Source organism: Anolis sagrei, chromosome 1 (assembly GCF_037176765.1).
Source record: "Anolis sagrei isolate rAnoSag1 chromosome 1, rAnoSag1.mat, whole genome shotgun sequence".
Classification (NCBI taxonomy): domain Eukaryota; kingdom Metazoa; phylum Chordata; class Lepidosauria; order Squamata; family Dactyloidae; genus Anolis; species Anolis sagrei.
This window is the reverse complement of record NC_090021.1, coordinates 188,859,582-188,875,857: the sequence shown is the minus strand read 5'-3', so window position 1 is coordinate 188,875,857 and position 16,276 is coordinate 188,859,582. Positions and strand designations below refer to the sequence as shown.

The window sequence follows — 16,276 nt, the reverse complement described above, 5'->3', positions numbered from 1 at the left end:
AAAAATATATGTTCTTCTTTGTTCATGAAGGCAATTAAGCATGCTGCGTATCATTTGGTCCTGCTAAAAACCTACACACAGGTCCTGAACATGTTTACTGAGAAGCCAGTATTAAATCTAATTGATTTCAGTGGGGTTTACATTCAGGTAAGTTTGCGCAGAATTGCCGTGTTACAGCTCAAGTCAAGATTAACCAGATGCCTCCAGAAATAAATGCCATTTTATTTAAACCATGGGATTTATCTCCAAAAAAATTATGCTTATAAAAACAGACGTGCAGTTTGATCCCACTGTTCATTGCATAGAAGTATGGCCCAATTATCTCAATGGGACTTACTCACAAGTAAGGATCATAAGAGACATTAATATGCTTGGCACAGTTTTACTTACCCAGAAGCATGGTTCTCATCTGCATATAATTCATCAATGCTTTTTAAGTCCTCAAAAGCAAAGGATCCTAACAGTTGCTTTTCAGATTTGGCAAGGCTGGAGCTGAAGCTGTTGAGAAGTATGCCCTGAGCCGAAACTGCAAATGTACAGTGTGCTTCATTCCTATTGGTCAACAGATAGCTCAGAGGAAAATAACTGAAACAAGGAAGACACTGTCAAGGAGTCTTTCCACCTCGCATGGCCAGGCTACCGTCCTCCTCAAGGAGGGGCCAACATTCAGCAACAGCATCTAGGAAATAGCAGGTTTGTTTGTCTGAATCTCCAATATAATATTTTAGTCAGGTTAGGAATGATCTTTGACTGAAATCCAGGAGAACTACCACTAGTATTGGATCAATAAAACCATCAGGAGTACTCAGGATAATACAACTTCATAAATACTGAAACCTAATCAGGCATTTTGCTGCCTCAAAGAATACTGTGTGGTATAGATTTTTAATGTGCTACCCATTCTAATAAAAATAATCCAATTACATCCTATTGACCTAGTTACTATACCAGGAAATAAAGTCTGAAATTTAAATTAGTATTTCAATGTATATAAGGACTGGCCACCACTGCAGGGTGGAGGATAGCACCACACCAATAGATGTCTGCTTCTTTACCCATGCTTAGAGGAAAGGGAAGATGTTTCTTCAACATACTTTCTGATTGAAACAATGTATTTCATTAAAAGCTACCTTAGTCCATTGGGATGTTGCATAGAATGAATCAGAATTATTATGCTAGAAAACCTGAACCAGTGCTAATCATACAAAATAGAAGTGGATGAAACATAATGGGATTAAAAAGACAGAAAGGGGAAGCAATACATGATGTGGCCATTAAATTCCTTACTATTTGACTGAAGAGTTTCAGCCAATTGTCTACATCGGAAGCTAGTGCACAGGCTTACTTCTATCTTAAAGTGATGAACTTAAAAATACTAAAACAGCAGTGAGCTTGTTACCTATAGGAAGTCAACCAGCAACTGCAGCCTTCATCTCAACTTCTCTAATACTGGTAGCCACTGATAGCCTTAATCTCCATTGATTGAATCCTTCTTTAAATCTTTCCAGATTTTTAGCCATCACATCTTGTGACACTATCTGCACACTATAAAGAAGTACCTCCTTCCCTCTGTTCTGGATCTTTCATATGAAGTTATCCCACTTCAGTTTACCTCTGTTTCCTTAAAAAAAATCCATAAAACAGAAATGACAATTTGTTTACTTGAAAACTTAAGTACTGGTGTTTTTATTCAAAAGGCACACAAATAACTAAGTTCCCAAAGAGGACCTGTTTTGCTCTTTTCTGGGAGGTTTAACAGCTTGTGGCTTTAAGAACTTAAAAAAAATCCTTCCCTGGGTGGGGAAGGGCTTTGCTCCCTTCTAGTGAAGGGAGAGAAAATAGTCCCAGCCAGGACTTGTTGTAGTTAGGGGTTAGCCTACGCGTGCTCCCTGCTCTTTACCCCATTCGTGAGAAAAACAGCAATAGGTTACATATCAGTGTGTACCTAAGGCACCCCTTTGTGGTGTAGGCCATGAATAGGAACCCTCATATGTTATTAAACAAATCGAGGTGAGGATGAACAGGAATGGCCTTGAGTGGGGGAGTTATGGCCTCAATATCCTCTGGAAATTGGATGGAATTCTCCACTCGTTTCCCTGAAACAACATTTTGGTTACATCCAGGAATCATAGTGTCTTGTCCTTGTTTGAGGATGAGTTGGTCTCTGATGGCCACTACCTCATTTTATTACATTTTATTACAAGTTCATGCCTCAAATTCAGGCCCTTAAACTGGCTGGCAGTTCACACCGAGATTGATTGGTAACATATAATAAAAGCTGCCCATAGTTTAACCCACACAGTTATGTTGTCTCTTTATTTCACTGGTTGGAGAGCAAAGTGATTAGTCTTTCTACCTCAAAAGAAGGCCAAAGAATGTGTTCTATAAAAGAAGAATGGGCAAGATGGACCACCACCCACTGAACCAGCAGCTGCGACTGGTCCTTCAAGACCAATAGTTAAGGAAAACATCTCTAGTCATAGAACTATTGCAATCCATCTGCCTGAGGATATAATACTCCACTTGCTACTGCAAGTGCTTTACTCAGTCCATGGAGCTGGACAGCAGACATATGAACAACAGATACATTAAGGATGAAGAAACCATTCCTGAAAAGTATTTACATCTCTGTCTTTTTCAAAAAAGAAAGGCATGATTGGATTATGGACTCCCCAACAAAGAATCACTAAACTGGAAAGGCTCCTATAGGCTACCCATTAATCAAGTTCACAAGGACACCTGGTATAATCATCCACATGTCTATGCATCATCAGTGCCATTGCAAAGTGCACCATACTACGTGGAAAGAAAGAATCTGGGATCTATTTTGCTTCCTTCCATACAGGAATTCTAAAATCCACCAGTTTCAACCAGTAGTAGTAGTAGACATAGACTTAACTATAAAACATGCATCTCAACCAAATAATTTGTTTTTAATACTAGAATTTAGATCTCAGTATTGTCATTTAAAAAATCAATTCATGGTTCCACTCCTCAACACTTCATTCACTTCAACAGCCTAATTTGTGGAGGAGGCTATGTTCAACGATAGGGAGTGAGGCAGTCTGCGTGAACTCATGGAAATCACCCAGAAATCTACTGTAGGTCTTGAATTACCTTCTGCCTATCTTCACAGTATGTCAGACCTCCGTTGAAGTTCGAATTTCTCATAAAGCGTAAAACCTAGGATGCCATTTTATTCCAAAAATGTTAGAATCAGAGTTCAGAGGTGAATTACAGCTCGCAGTGTTCTCCATATAATGACAAATGGAAACTCCAATTATGATCAAAAAAGCAACTTAAGACCAATGCAACAGCTGTTGTCACTACCTGTAATCCAAAATCAGATTTTTTTGATTTTTTTTCTATTAAACAGGTCAGATGATCTTCAAATTATCTATACTTTATTCAGTCAACCAAGAAGAAGCACATTTTACAGTTTGCCTAATTAAGATATTCTACAAGAAGAATTTATCTCTCTCAACATTATCTCAGGTCTATACCCCAAAATTTCACCAGTATTTTCTGCTGGACATGGGAGGGGGTGGGGGTGTCCTATGTGACAGGTCTTGTCCAAACCCATCAAAAGTGGAGATTGCAGTGGTCTTTGGATGTAGGTGGACTGCAACTTATCCTCTTGCATTATCCCCAAACCACACTACTGCTTAAAGTTGTCATAATTGTGTGCCATGTTAGCTCCAGATCCATCATCAGTTGGAGTCACAATGCTCTTTGGATGCGGGATGAGCTCTGACTGCCATCATCCTAAATTAATCCCGCTAAAACCCACCAGTATTTTCTGTTGATCATGGGGAAGGGGGGGCTGTGTGCCAAGATTGGTCAAGATTCATTGCAGGTGGGAATCACAGTGCCCTCTGAAAGTGGGAGCCATCTTGGAAAATACATGCAAACATAGATATTCTTCTATTATATATACTGAATACATATAGATATAAGTATAGGTATAGATATATATATATATATATAGAAGATATAAATACATTACTGAATTAATTTAATAAACTAATCAAACAGCTGCACAGTTTTGAAAAAAATGCAACATAATTAAAATTTGTGACACAAAAAATGTGGGTTTTGGATTTGTAGATCTGACTACAATAGTGCCGTGTCAACTTAAGAGGGGTGAACAATTTTAATGCTTCCGATTCATGTTCATTTTTGTTGAAGAAAGAATGGTTAAAGCTCAAAGTAATGGTTTAGGCAGTGTAAACAATGAAAGAAGATATATGATTCTTACAAGCTCAAAGAAATAAAACGTCAAATGCTTACAATGCACGGCACTACGGTATTTCCAATATATTCAGAAACATCTGCTCAAACATTTTTAAAGGGAAGGAATTTGAAACTTTGCAAGCATAGATTCTTAGAAACATATTCCTTAATTGCTTTTGAAGTTCATCTTCTTGATGCTGAAAATGTGAAAATAATATAGTGACACTGAAATAAAGTAACATGCTGGTAAACTTTCAGCTATCAGCCAACCTCCTTTCATAGCTGCAAGGAGTAACAGGAGATTAACAACTGATCACTTTGCATGACTTAAGTAGAGAGAAAGATAGCTACCAAAATGTCATTCTGATGTTAAAATATTTTTTTTAAATAGAAAGCCATCTACAATTACATGATGAATGCAATTTTATACTGCAGAATTAATAGTTTGGCGCTATTTTAACTGCCATAACTCAACACTATGGAATAATGGGAGTTGTAGTAAGTAAACTGGGGAAGAAGCATCCTAGGACACTTCTTTTGCCCCATGTGATAAGGTCATAAGAGCCTACGGGGACAACTGAGCCAGTTCCCTCATGAAATTGGCCACAACAGTTCCCACTCAAGCAACATGGAGACATAAGATGGCTGTTCTCCTCCCTCTCTCCCCATTGCAACCATCTCCTTCTGTGACATGGGTCCTACCTGATCCCCGTCGCATGCTGTAATATTGGCCCGGGTGATGGGGAGTGCCGGGGAGAGGAAAAGGGGGCCACACTCTCTCTGGCTGATGTCGCAGCAAGTGACAGGAAATAGGTAAGACCCATTTCACATTTGGAGACTGGCTTGACACAGGGGGCAAGGAAGGATAGTTAGGGTTGATAGCCAGCACAGAGATAGGGACAAAACCCAGAGCCAATTTGGTGCCCAACATATAAGACTGGCTCTGGATTTTGTGTCAGTGTAAATCCGCCCATTGACCAAAATTAGTTACAACATACTGTAGCAGTGAAAAGCAAAACTGAATACATTCTTTTGTATCTATGAGAAGATGAGATGATGAATCTGTAGGATCACATGATAGAAACAAAAATTGGGAAATTAAATATGCGTAGTTGTAAGAAATGAAGTACTTTTATAATAAACACCTTTCACCACTGCAGGAAACACTTTTTGGGTTCAAATAACAGGTCCACAGAGTTAAATACATAAAATGACTAAATGTGACCAGGGGCAGAGCATGTATTGACACACATTTCAGAACACTCATTCTTCTGTCTGTTCTTCACGCATAGTATAGGTATGTGATGCACAATCTCATGCAAAAGAGCCCTTAAAATATTTTAAATGGTATAATTCATTTAAGGATGTAAATTCACACAAGTGTTTATGCATGATGCAATTTTCCTCCTTACCCAGGCAAAAACAGTGACCTTTTTGTGCTTGATTTGACTGCACTTGCAAGCCACTTTCTTAAAACATATTTACAATACACACACGTATGCACAACAATGCTTCACATTCATACAGTGTTCTAGCTGCAAGCTTGAACTACTCCACATAAATGTAATGTCAAGGATTCTTCATTATGGTGTTCAGGTTTTTACAACGGAGATATTTTCCATCACTACATCAATTGTGAAATCCATCTATACTGGTTCATCTCTACAATCACTTAATCAAGATGCACTATTCAGGTGTGCTGTATACATGTAAGTGTGGGGGGGGGGTGCAGAGATAAAGTTTATAATTCTTTTTCTTTTGTAAAATCTGAACAATTTTGAGTATCTGTGTTGCCTTGTGTACATATTACTTTACATGCCAATTCAGCCCATAAACTGGGTTGACAATGCTCTCAGCAACTTTGGAAGGTGTACAGATTAATTAGATGTATAACTAAAGCTGAATAACTATGATTTTTTCACTTTTTCCTCCATGAACAGGAGACATTAAGACTAACTAATGGTGAACAAGCACACAAGCAAGAAAAGTGTGTGGACCTTTCTCCATCCTCACACATGTACAACTGGTGAAACTGTGTTAGTTTCCACTTTCTAGTACACTTTGGAAGAGATTCTACACTGCTTCATTTTGGACTTCAACTGAAATGCACAATGACTATAACAGTATTCTTTGAAGACAATTGGTTTCCTCTGTTAATTGATGGGTTGTCTAAATTTAGCATTTATTCTTGCGATCTGTGTAATTACCTGATCATCATATCTTCGGTGGCAGCTCTCAGCAGTGCTCCGGTTTGGCACTGGGCATCAGGAAGCCACCGCCACCAGCCCTGCTTCACCAGGCTCCTCCAGCAGCTGTCCCACAGGGGAAAACATGGTGTGTGCATGGAGTGTGTGGCTTCCTCCATTGAATGAATGGCAACAAGGGAAGCCTCCTGAGTTGCCAGGATGACAGTAGCATGCTGGTTCCGCCCTCCTTCACCCACAGAGCCAGCATGACATCATGTGATCGGAGCCAACCTACTCCGTGGGTGACCGGGGCTAGATCGGCCTTGGTGCCAAATCTAGCCCATATGAGGTCGTAGATCAGTTCTCAATATAAGACAGAATTTAATGTACAATCTGCCCTCCACATTTGGAGTTTTGACTTTTGTGTATTTGGTTATTCATAGACTTGATCAAAATGTTCTCCCTAGGAATCTTTAGGTACCTAGTGGAAGCTGACTGAGTAGAGTCATGTTGGAGGATCTAGCAATTTCCAGGTTAGAGAAGTATTGAGATGTATATAATACCAACAGACAAGAAAAACAATAAGAAAGCAATTGTTATTCAAGTTTTTTCCCTTTCATGGGGGTCCTGTGCCCCTAATCTCAACAAATGTGGAAGGCTGACTTGATATATTTTCATAGCAATATATGTCAGTTCCTTTATACATGGTTACACTGAGGTGGGACAAAAATGAATGTTGTATATTTCTTGCTGGGTAGTTCATTCCAGTTTGTTTCCCTAAAGACAGAGAGGAAGATGAATTGGGAGGGGGGAATGCAAGCACTGTAGATGCGAGTATATAAATAAAGGAACTTTTTGTGTCCAAGTTTTCCTTTTGTCCTGTTTATCAGGAAAAAGATACAATGACTCAGAAAGATTTACACAAGAAATTATTTGGACCTTTCTTTGCAGTCAAAGAATCTGTGAGGAATAGGCCCTGAGAGAGAAGAAAAGTCAGGCTTGCAAAGTAGCAAAACATGCCTTCTCTGTAGAGAAAAACAACAATGTGTTAAATATGCAGACAGTGTAAATATTTGAGTAACTTGGATTCAGGTTTGAAAGGAATGTGCTCAAGAGATAGGAACAATATCTCAGCGAGCTCAGGATGACAATCTATTGATTTTATTCTTCTTATCTTGATGACCTTGTAGTTCCAGATAATGGTCTCTTGGTGGAAAGCACGAACAAGACAGCTTTGAAGTAGAATGTAAAAGCCCAGTCATCCACCTCTGTACAACATTACACACAGTTTTGGACATCCCCCTCACCCCTTACTCATATGTCTACTCCTTCCTGAAATACACAAAACTATAGAAGACACACAGCACGATCCTGTTTAAAACATCATTTAACTAGGTGTGAGAAACTGCAATTTTTGCAAAGTCTTATACTAATATTGCAAAAATTCAAAGATTGTTGTCTAACTTTATGCTTTCAAGTGGGAACCTAAAGTATATTACCCTCTCCCTCATCACTGGTACATGAGAGGGGTGCATCTGAACTGTAGAATTAATGCAATTTGGTACCACTTTAGCTTCCATAGCTCAGTGCTACTTCTCTGGCTTTCTCTGCCAAAAAAAGTGTTGATGCCTCACTAAGGACCTCATCACACTAGGGCATGGATCCACTTTAAATCCGGTTTCTGCCTCCTATAGAATTCTGGGGCTCGTGGTTTAGGGAGACGCCTTTCAACAGATCAATCAGACAGGCCCTGGGCCTCACTAAACCACAAAACCTGTAGAATTCTTCAGGAGGCAGAAGCTGGATATAAAGGCTGAAAACTACAAGTTCCAGGATTCCATAGCAATGAGATATGCCAGTTAAAGCGGTGTCACACTGCATTAACCATACTTTAACAGTTCTGCAGACAGATGAATGCCAGCAGATGCAGCTTTACTTGTAGGAGCCTCCATTTTCATAAAGGAACCCTATATGAAGTGCCTGCAGGTAAAAAGAGGTTGCTCAAGCAGGCAAGATGAACTTTATGCTATCTGTGAAAAAAATGAGCAAATAAATTAAATTCAACTGAACAAAATTTCATCTTCAGGGCATCTGTTTTTATTAATTACTCAAACCTGAGATATGGATCCTTGGAATTCCTCCCTAGTGTTAGCAATCATAGTGCCGCTCCTAGTCTATGTCTTGGGCTGCAAAAGGGGTCATGCCATCACAATCAGACAGAAATGCTTGCTAACAGGCATTCAGCTTTGTGTTCTGTGCAATCACCTTAACAAACAGATACGGGATAAATGTTTAGCCTCTGTAATCATGTTTTCTAAAAAGAAGAAAGTTCAAAATAAGTGTCAGTACAAAACATTCTTATCTTGCAAGCATTTTTATATTCAGTATTGATTTGGAGCAACTAAGCAAGGAGCTTGTTGGAGCCAAGAAGAAAAGAACAAGCCATCAGCATTTACTGCACATTAACATGTAAAACCAACCATGGCTTGTTTCTTAAGTTATTAAGTCCACAAAGGATGTCTAAAGCAAGAACAAAAAAAAAAAAACAACCCTGAAACTAAATGACCTGTAGCTTGTCCTCCTTGTGTCTCCTCTGCTTCTCTCCTGCTTTGTTAGCTCCACTTTCAGCTGCTTCAGAGGTTGCTATTCTAACTTTGCCATGTTAATTTATGGACCTCAACCCTCCCTCCTCCATAACTGCCTCAGTTTAGGACTAGAAAGTGAAGATTTCTTGATGAAAATCAATAAGAAGAACACACTAATTATTCATCTCTAAGGTGATATCTTGGGAAAATGAGGAACACACCAGCTCTCGTTTCTATCTTTTTCATGCAACATTTCTCCCTAGGCCCCTACAACAGATGACCTTGTAATATCCTGAAATATCCTTCTATCTCGAGAGGGAGACTGAAAAGCATTGTCCATTCAAACAAGAACAATTGCAGTTATGTGGTAGAAACTCAAATGGACCTACCTCAAACTCCATCCTTGGGTGATGCATTCTGTACATCTTGGGACTAGAGATCTGAGATCTCACAAGAAGAGGATTACTGGCCTGAGATCAAAACCCACATTAAGAGGTGACCAGAGGCCACCTAATCAGCTTAGTTCACATTAGCTAAAGCCCAACTAAAAACAAAGCCATTTGGAAAACTCTTTCTTGTGAAGACTGCTTACCAACTTTGCTGGTCTTTCCTGTATGTTACATCCACATGAAAGATGGAGTACTTTGGCCACATAATGAGAAGACAGGAAAGCTTGGAGAAGATAATGATGCTGGGGAAAATGGAAAAAGAAAGAGGGGCTGACCAAGGGCAAGATGGATGAATGGTATCCTTGAAGCAACTGGATTGACCTTGAAGGAGATGGGGGTGGCCAAGGCTGACAGGGAGCTCTGGCATGGGCTGGTCCATGAGGTCATGAAGAGTCAGAAGCGATTGAATGAATAAGCAACAACACATCCACACGTGGGATACTAACCTTAATAACATAAAATAAGTTTCATTGATAATTTCAAAAATATTGATAGTAACTTGAATGCTACTGGACAGTTACAAATTCACAATGGTACCTAGGGCCCTTCCACATAGCCACATAACCCTGATGATTCACTATATCTGCTTTGAACTGGATTATCTGAGTCCACACAGCCATATAATCCAGTTCAATGTGGATTTTATATAGCTGTGAAAAAAGGTGTCCTAGTTTAGGGGATACACAGAGACTGTGAAAGTGCTCCAGTTATCAGATAGCAGACAGGGAATACTGCTGAGTTCAAATTACAGGAAAGGAGATGCCACTTGAACATTAGGAAGAACTTCCTGACTGTAAGAGCTGTTCAGCAGTGGAGCTCCCTGTCTCAGTGTGGTGGATGCTCCTTTCTTGGAGGCTTTTAAACAGAGACTGGATGGCCATCTGTCAGGGGTGCTTTGATTGTGCTTTTCCTGCATGGCAGGGGGTTGGACTAGATGGCCCATGTGGTGGTCTCTAACAGATTTACATTACTTGCTGCTGTGCAGTAAATGGACATTTGGGGGATGTGGGCAAGAAGGAATGTGTGGCACCATAAATAAAGTGCTTATACATTCACAACTCTACAATAGTATTCCAAACAACATTTTAAAATATGATTGCTTAAAATATTGATAGTGGTATCAATAAGGTCAAGGAAGTCACACACAAAAACCCCTCTATGAGTTTCCAAGAGAATAATAAATTTTCACCTTAGACATTTCTTTTCAAAAGCTGCTTTGTAAATGGTAGCATGTAGTATCATTTATTATTTCAGTTATTAAATTGTTTTAACAGGCTATTTGTCACACACACATGCACTTGTCGCATGGGATTTTTCTTTTTCCTGTTTGCTTTAGGTTTTTCCAGTTTACTCTAGACTTTACCAAAAACATCAAATGACACATTTTGGTGCTTGATTATTCATTGTGATTTACTACAGTGCTCTATTTTTCCCCTTTACATAGGATATGTATATTTCTTTCTGCATATTTTTCTCCACAATATTTTGTGCTCAAACAACTACAAAGATCCATCAGTTCTTTGTTTTCACTCAAGGATTCCTTTTATGAGAGTTTTTTTTCTAGTGTGTTTATTTTCCTAGTCATATTTTAAAACATGTCATTCTGTGCCAAAGTAAAAAAAGAAAAGTATATTGATGTTTCTGTGTTGTTAATGGCTACACCCAAGTACTTCTATAGGTCTGCAGTAATAAAATCTCCAATGTACTGCTGTGGCAATCCACCAAATCCAACATTTGAAAGAGAGGGGTTGCTATGAGGAGACAGCATGTTTTCACCTTTGATTAATTTGATGAAATTGGATTGGATGAATCAATTCCCTTAGTACAAAACCTGTCAATGGAGTAGCACAATCAACCAGACTGATTTTGAAGGGGCTTCCAAACCATTCAGTTTCTCATAAGAGACACAGAGAGAAAGAAATTCACAACTGTTGATGGATGGTGCTTGCTGATTCAACTTGCTTGCTCACATCTCAAAACTATGGTTGAGTGCAAGGATGAGTAACCTGTGGCTTTCAAGTGGAACATTCCTGCCATTTAAAAGTTTTTGCCCTGGAAGCCTTTGTGCTGCTGAAAATTCCCAGATTATCAATGTTTTTCGAGAAAGTCTGTACTTTTGGAACCCTTTGAAAAGCCTTTATATAAAGGGGTAGAGTTACTGGTACCTGGTAAAGATGTCCAATGATGACTAGCTCTAATCCAGTGGTTCCCAACCTTTGGACCTCCAGGTGTTTTGGAGTTCAGCTCCCACAATTCCTAACAGCTGGTAAGATGGCTGGGATTTCTGGGAGTTGAAATCCAAAACACATGCAATCTAATGAAGTAGGCTGCCGTCTGCAAATGGCCGTGCCAAAGAAAACTTGCAAGTCTGTGCCACCAGACTCTTTTTTTTTATTTGCCACACAATCACGGCTACTTTAAGGCACTCTTGTAGCTATAAATATGGAGGACCAAAGGTTAGGAACCACTGAGAGTTCAATTGCCAAAAAAACAGCTGACTTTCATTACAGCATGGCACGTAGTAGATTGTATTCTAGCAGGTGTCATTTGACTCATACACAGGTCTAAATTCCCAGGGTGTTGTTGTTGTTGTTATGTCCCAAATACAAAAGTTGAAGAACCACTTAAGTTATGATACTATCAGTCTTATCTCTCTGAAGTAGATATCGAAATAGGAACAAAATGTGCCACAGTTGCTATTAATTTATGTTTCTGAATATGGAAATAAATTCAGCATAGAGTTCATCATTCTAGCATCTACTTAAAATGTAGTAGTACATTCTCTGTTCACAAGGCTTTCCCATGCTAGAGAAGATACTCATGGGAATAAAGTGCAACAGACTGGATCATTAGCCCATAAAGCAGTAGGAGGAAACTTGGTCTATTCTTGTGCCATTGCATTTGTTGACATATTAACTGCAGCTGAAATCCATAAAGTTAACTTCAGGCAAGTCAAGGATTTTACTGGGGAGTGACCTTCAATCAATTTATAGTTTCTTAGATCTATTTCTTGTATATACAGATCACTGCCCAATGAAATATTAAATAAGTGCTCAGGGGGAGAGATGAAAGTTTATTTTTAAAGAGATGTTTTCTCTAAAACTGTTCCATTTGGGTTGCATGCAATCCTATGAACACGTATCTGGGAGAAAGCACCTCAGAATATGATAGGACTTCCTTCTCAGTAAATATTAATAGGAATGCACTATTGAAAGGGAAAATGTAGTATTATATATATATATAACTGCATTTGCCCAAATATTATGAATATAAAAAAATGCTTGAATACAAGTCATGCCAAAAATAGAAAACATCACATAAAAAAATTCAAGATGAAAAGGCTGTGAAATATAAGACAGCTGTTTCTATGTAAGGTATTATTTGTGGCACATATTCAGTTACACTATACGGTTAACTATATTAACTATATTTAAGAATATCTTGGTACTTCATGATGTATACTGCATATTTTACAGTTGGCCCTCCACATTTGCAGGTCTAACTTTGGTAGATTTGGTTATTCACAAATTGATTAATTTGTTTCTTCTTGAAATCTCCAGGTCCTCCAGTGTGACTCTATGGTCAATTTCTAACAGTATATGCCTTCAATATACTGGCACACTGATGGAAGAGTTTGACCTGCGGTGCAGAAAATGGAAAAAAGATCACACCTGCAGAAGAACCAACAAACACACTGGAAGTATGTTTTGTCTGTGATAAACAAGTTTTTTTTCCAAATGTTGCACTTTAGATTTCTGTAAAATTGTCAGTGTCAAAAGCTACAAATGAAAGGTCATTTTCAACTCTTAAACACTTTAAAAAGATTGACTGGCCTTGCACTCTTGAGTGTCCACCAAAGTTTATCATTGGAGCCTGATTTTTGTCAAAGTGAACTGACACAGTTTTCAAGTGTTTCCAACAGATGTTGTGGTATTGTTTTATAACTACAAAATTACCAATTAAGAATCATTTTCAGGTTTTTTAGACTTGAAACTTTGTAGCTAAAATAAAAATTTGATTTTATTAGGTCTATATAAAATCACAGAATGAGTCACATAATTTAAATTATGTGGTGTTATGGACCTATTGTTCCATCCGACTCCAAAATTTTTTACTGATTACAGGCCTGCTTGCATTCCAGGGATGTGGGGCCAATGGGGGCAGTCCTGATGTACCTTCCAGTTGGTATCTGCATCTGCCTGGGACATATTTGCATACTTATTGTATAATAAATCTAACCCTCATCATGCTTAACCCACAACAGACATCATAATTAAGAATAATGTTTACTATCAATATAAACAATACAATTTCTAAGGCATTCATCTTATTATATTCATATTATCCCCTGTGTTAGCAGAGAGAGATCTCTATGAATTTCACTGGCCAATATACATTTTGGTGCTTCAAATGTTAGACTCTTTCTGGGTATATTTGACATGCTGAATCCAAAAAAATGGAATCAATTCCCCCTATCAGCTCTAGTTTGGAAAGGCAGAACCTATGCCATCTAACTCGCCCACAGAAAATCATGATAACCATTATCTAACCACCTCATCAGACAGGGGTAAATTTATACTTCTTCGGGGACAGATCCTGGCATCACATGACACTGGCCATGGCCCTGCCCCTGCCCCACTGATGGCCAAAGTAGCGAGGAAGCATTGTGAGATGCTTCCTTGCCAACAACAATAGGTAAGCTGTGTTTTAGGTATCTCTGATGGAGCTACCCACATTTTTCAGCCATTTCCTCCATCTGATGGGGACAGGGACAGGATACCAATGTGTCTTGTCCCAATGTACCCACGTGATGGGGGAAGGAGGGAGGGCATGCGGGTTGCCGTGAGGTGCTCCACACGTCCCATTTTGCTGGCATTTGCCAACAAAATAGAAAAAGTTGGTGGGGGGGGGGGGGGGTCATCTGTATGAGAGATCCTAAGAAACTAGTGTAGTCTACCAATGCCATCCTCCAAATCAGCACCCCAAATAACTCCAGAAACAGGCCCCAAAACCAAATCACAGGGTAACAAGTTTTTTGTTGGGTTGTGTTTACTGGCGGTATTTAAATGAGAGACTCATCATACCTAGTTTCTCTCACAATCTCTACGTGAAACAATGGGGGAAATGGTTGAGGTATAGAGGGTTAAGTACCTCATGTAGCACATCTTTTCCTAATAATGTTTGCATTAATTTTTTATTTATTAAAATGTTTATATTCTAGTCCACATTAGATCTTTGGGAAATTTCTCATTTAAAAAAATCACTGAAAGTGTAAAAAAAACAAGGTTCCAAGAAACAGTATCTAACATCTACCTTGGGTCTCATCTAACTGTAGTGCCTGTGCTATTTCAGAACCTTTTTCTAGAAAAACAAGGTTCATCAATAAGTTTGGTACTTATAAGTAATCTCTAACTAAACCCACAGAATCTTTTCCAGCTCTTCAGAAACTCTAAAAATCACTTCTCACTCAATCTACCAAATTGCAAGCTCCCCAAAGCATAGCTACGGTGTGTTACAAAGATGAGAAAGTGAATTTAACTCAGCTCTAATGCAAAATTTTGAAAGAAAGAAATATTCTGACAGTTCACTCCTTATCAAGAATGTAGTTATGACAACAAGCAGACAGAGGAATAAGACTGTAGTAAAGGACACTGCTTTTAAAACAAAGATATTTTGCAGTACACGACTGATATGTGACATTTCCCTACCACACAAAAGTATTAGTGTCAGCATTCCTCACCTGCTAATGTTTGAAGTATATATACTGACCTAAGATCTAACCCATGTTGAACCATAAACTCAATATTGCCTGTAACATTTTTCAAACCTTTTATAACTCATACCTTTATAACCCAGAAGTGGCAGTTCTGGATAAAATAATCAGGCATTCTATAGTCAAAGGGATTTCTGTAATAATAACAGATCACCTCTATAAAAGTAATGGAGATGCATCCTTCCATCCATAATTGCCTCCAGATACAAAACAGGACAGTCACTCTGTTTTGACTCTTAACATTAGGAAAAAATCCTTCAGTTTGCTGCTATCCAGGGACACCAGCCTCATGGGGCTACAGTATGATGCTGATGAAAGAGTTTCACAGCAGTTTTGAAAGGTGTCTGTCCTGTTGGTGAACCTCCTTCATTGTTTAGGCCACTGCATCACAACATTTGATCCTCCAGGTGTTTTGGACTTCTACTAGTTTGGGAAAGAAGGTTTAAGACCTTGTCAAACTGAAGCTCTCATGAATTTATAGTACTGAGCCATGGCAGTTAAGGTGGTATCAAACTGCATTATTTCTTTAGTGCAGATCAGGCATGTAGCCGGGGGGGGGGGGGGCTCGGGGGGCTTCAGCCCCCCCCCGAAATTTTCATGGTGGTTCGCGAAAAGGCCTTATTGGTGCATTATTTAAACTGTTATGTTTATTCATATCATGATCTGATCACCATACTCAATATTCCCATATGCATGGGGGTATTGGGGTAATGATACAAAAGGTTTGCTAGGCTAGACCCTCTTTCACTCAGACTCAGCCCCCCCCGAAACTCAGCCCCCCCCCCGAAAACCCCCCTGAAAAAAATTTCAGCCCCCCCCCCCCTCCGAAACGAAATCCTGGCTACGGGCCTGGTGCAGATGCATCCAAAGATATCTGGAGGGCCAAAGGTTTGGAACCACTGGCTAAAGAATGTCAGTTGCACAAAACTGTTTTTCCCTCAGGAGATATTTCAGTCATGTTCTCTAAATTGGATCAGCATAGAGACTTCACCCAATACCAACCATCCACCAGCACTTTGTCTAATGCCCATCATCCACTTAAAAAACCAA

General features: G+C 39.1%; 1 protein-coding gene across 6 annotated transcripts in view; it reads right to left on the bottom strand.

Annotated features, from left to right (window-relative positions):
- The window catches only part of ZNF385B (zinc finger protein 385B), a 265,765-nt gene that overhangs the window by 171,590 nt on the left and 77,899 nt on the right, over positions 1-16,276 (bottom strand). Inside the window, exon 1 of one of the 6 annotated variants that reach the window (XM_060779935.2) lies at positions 9,597-9,678. The exons of 4 other annotated variants lie outside the window; for them this stretch is intronic. The gene's annotated coding sequence lies outside the window, so the exon portion shown is untranslated. Of the gene's footprint in view, positions 1-9,393; positions 9,450-9,596; positions 9,679-16,276 lie in introns of those variants that run through there. One more of the 6 variants, XM_060779928.2, reaches the window with a different exon arrangement.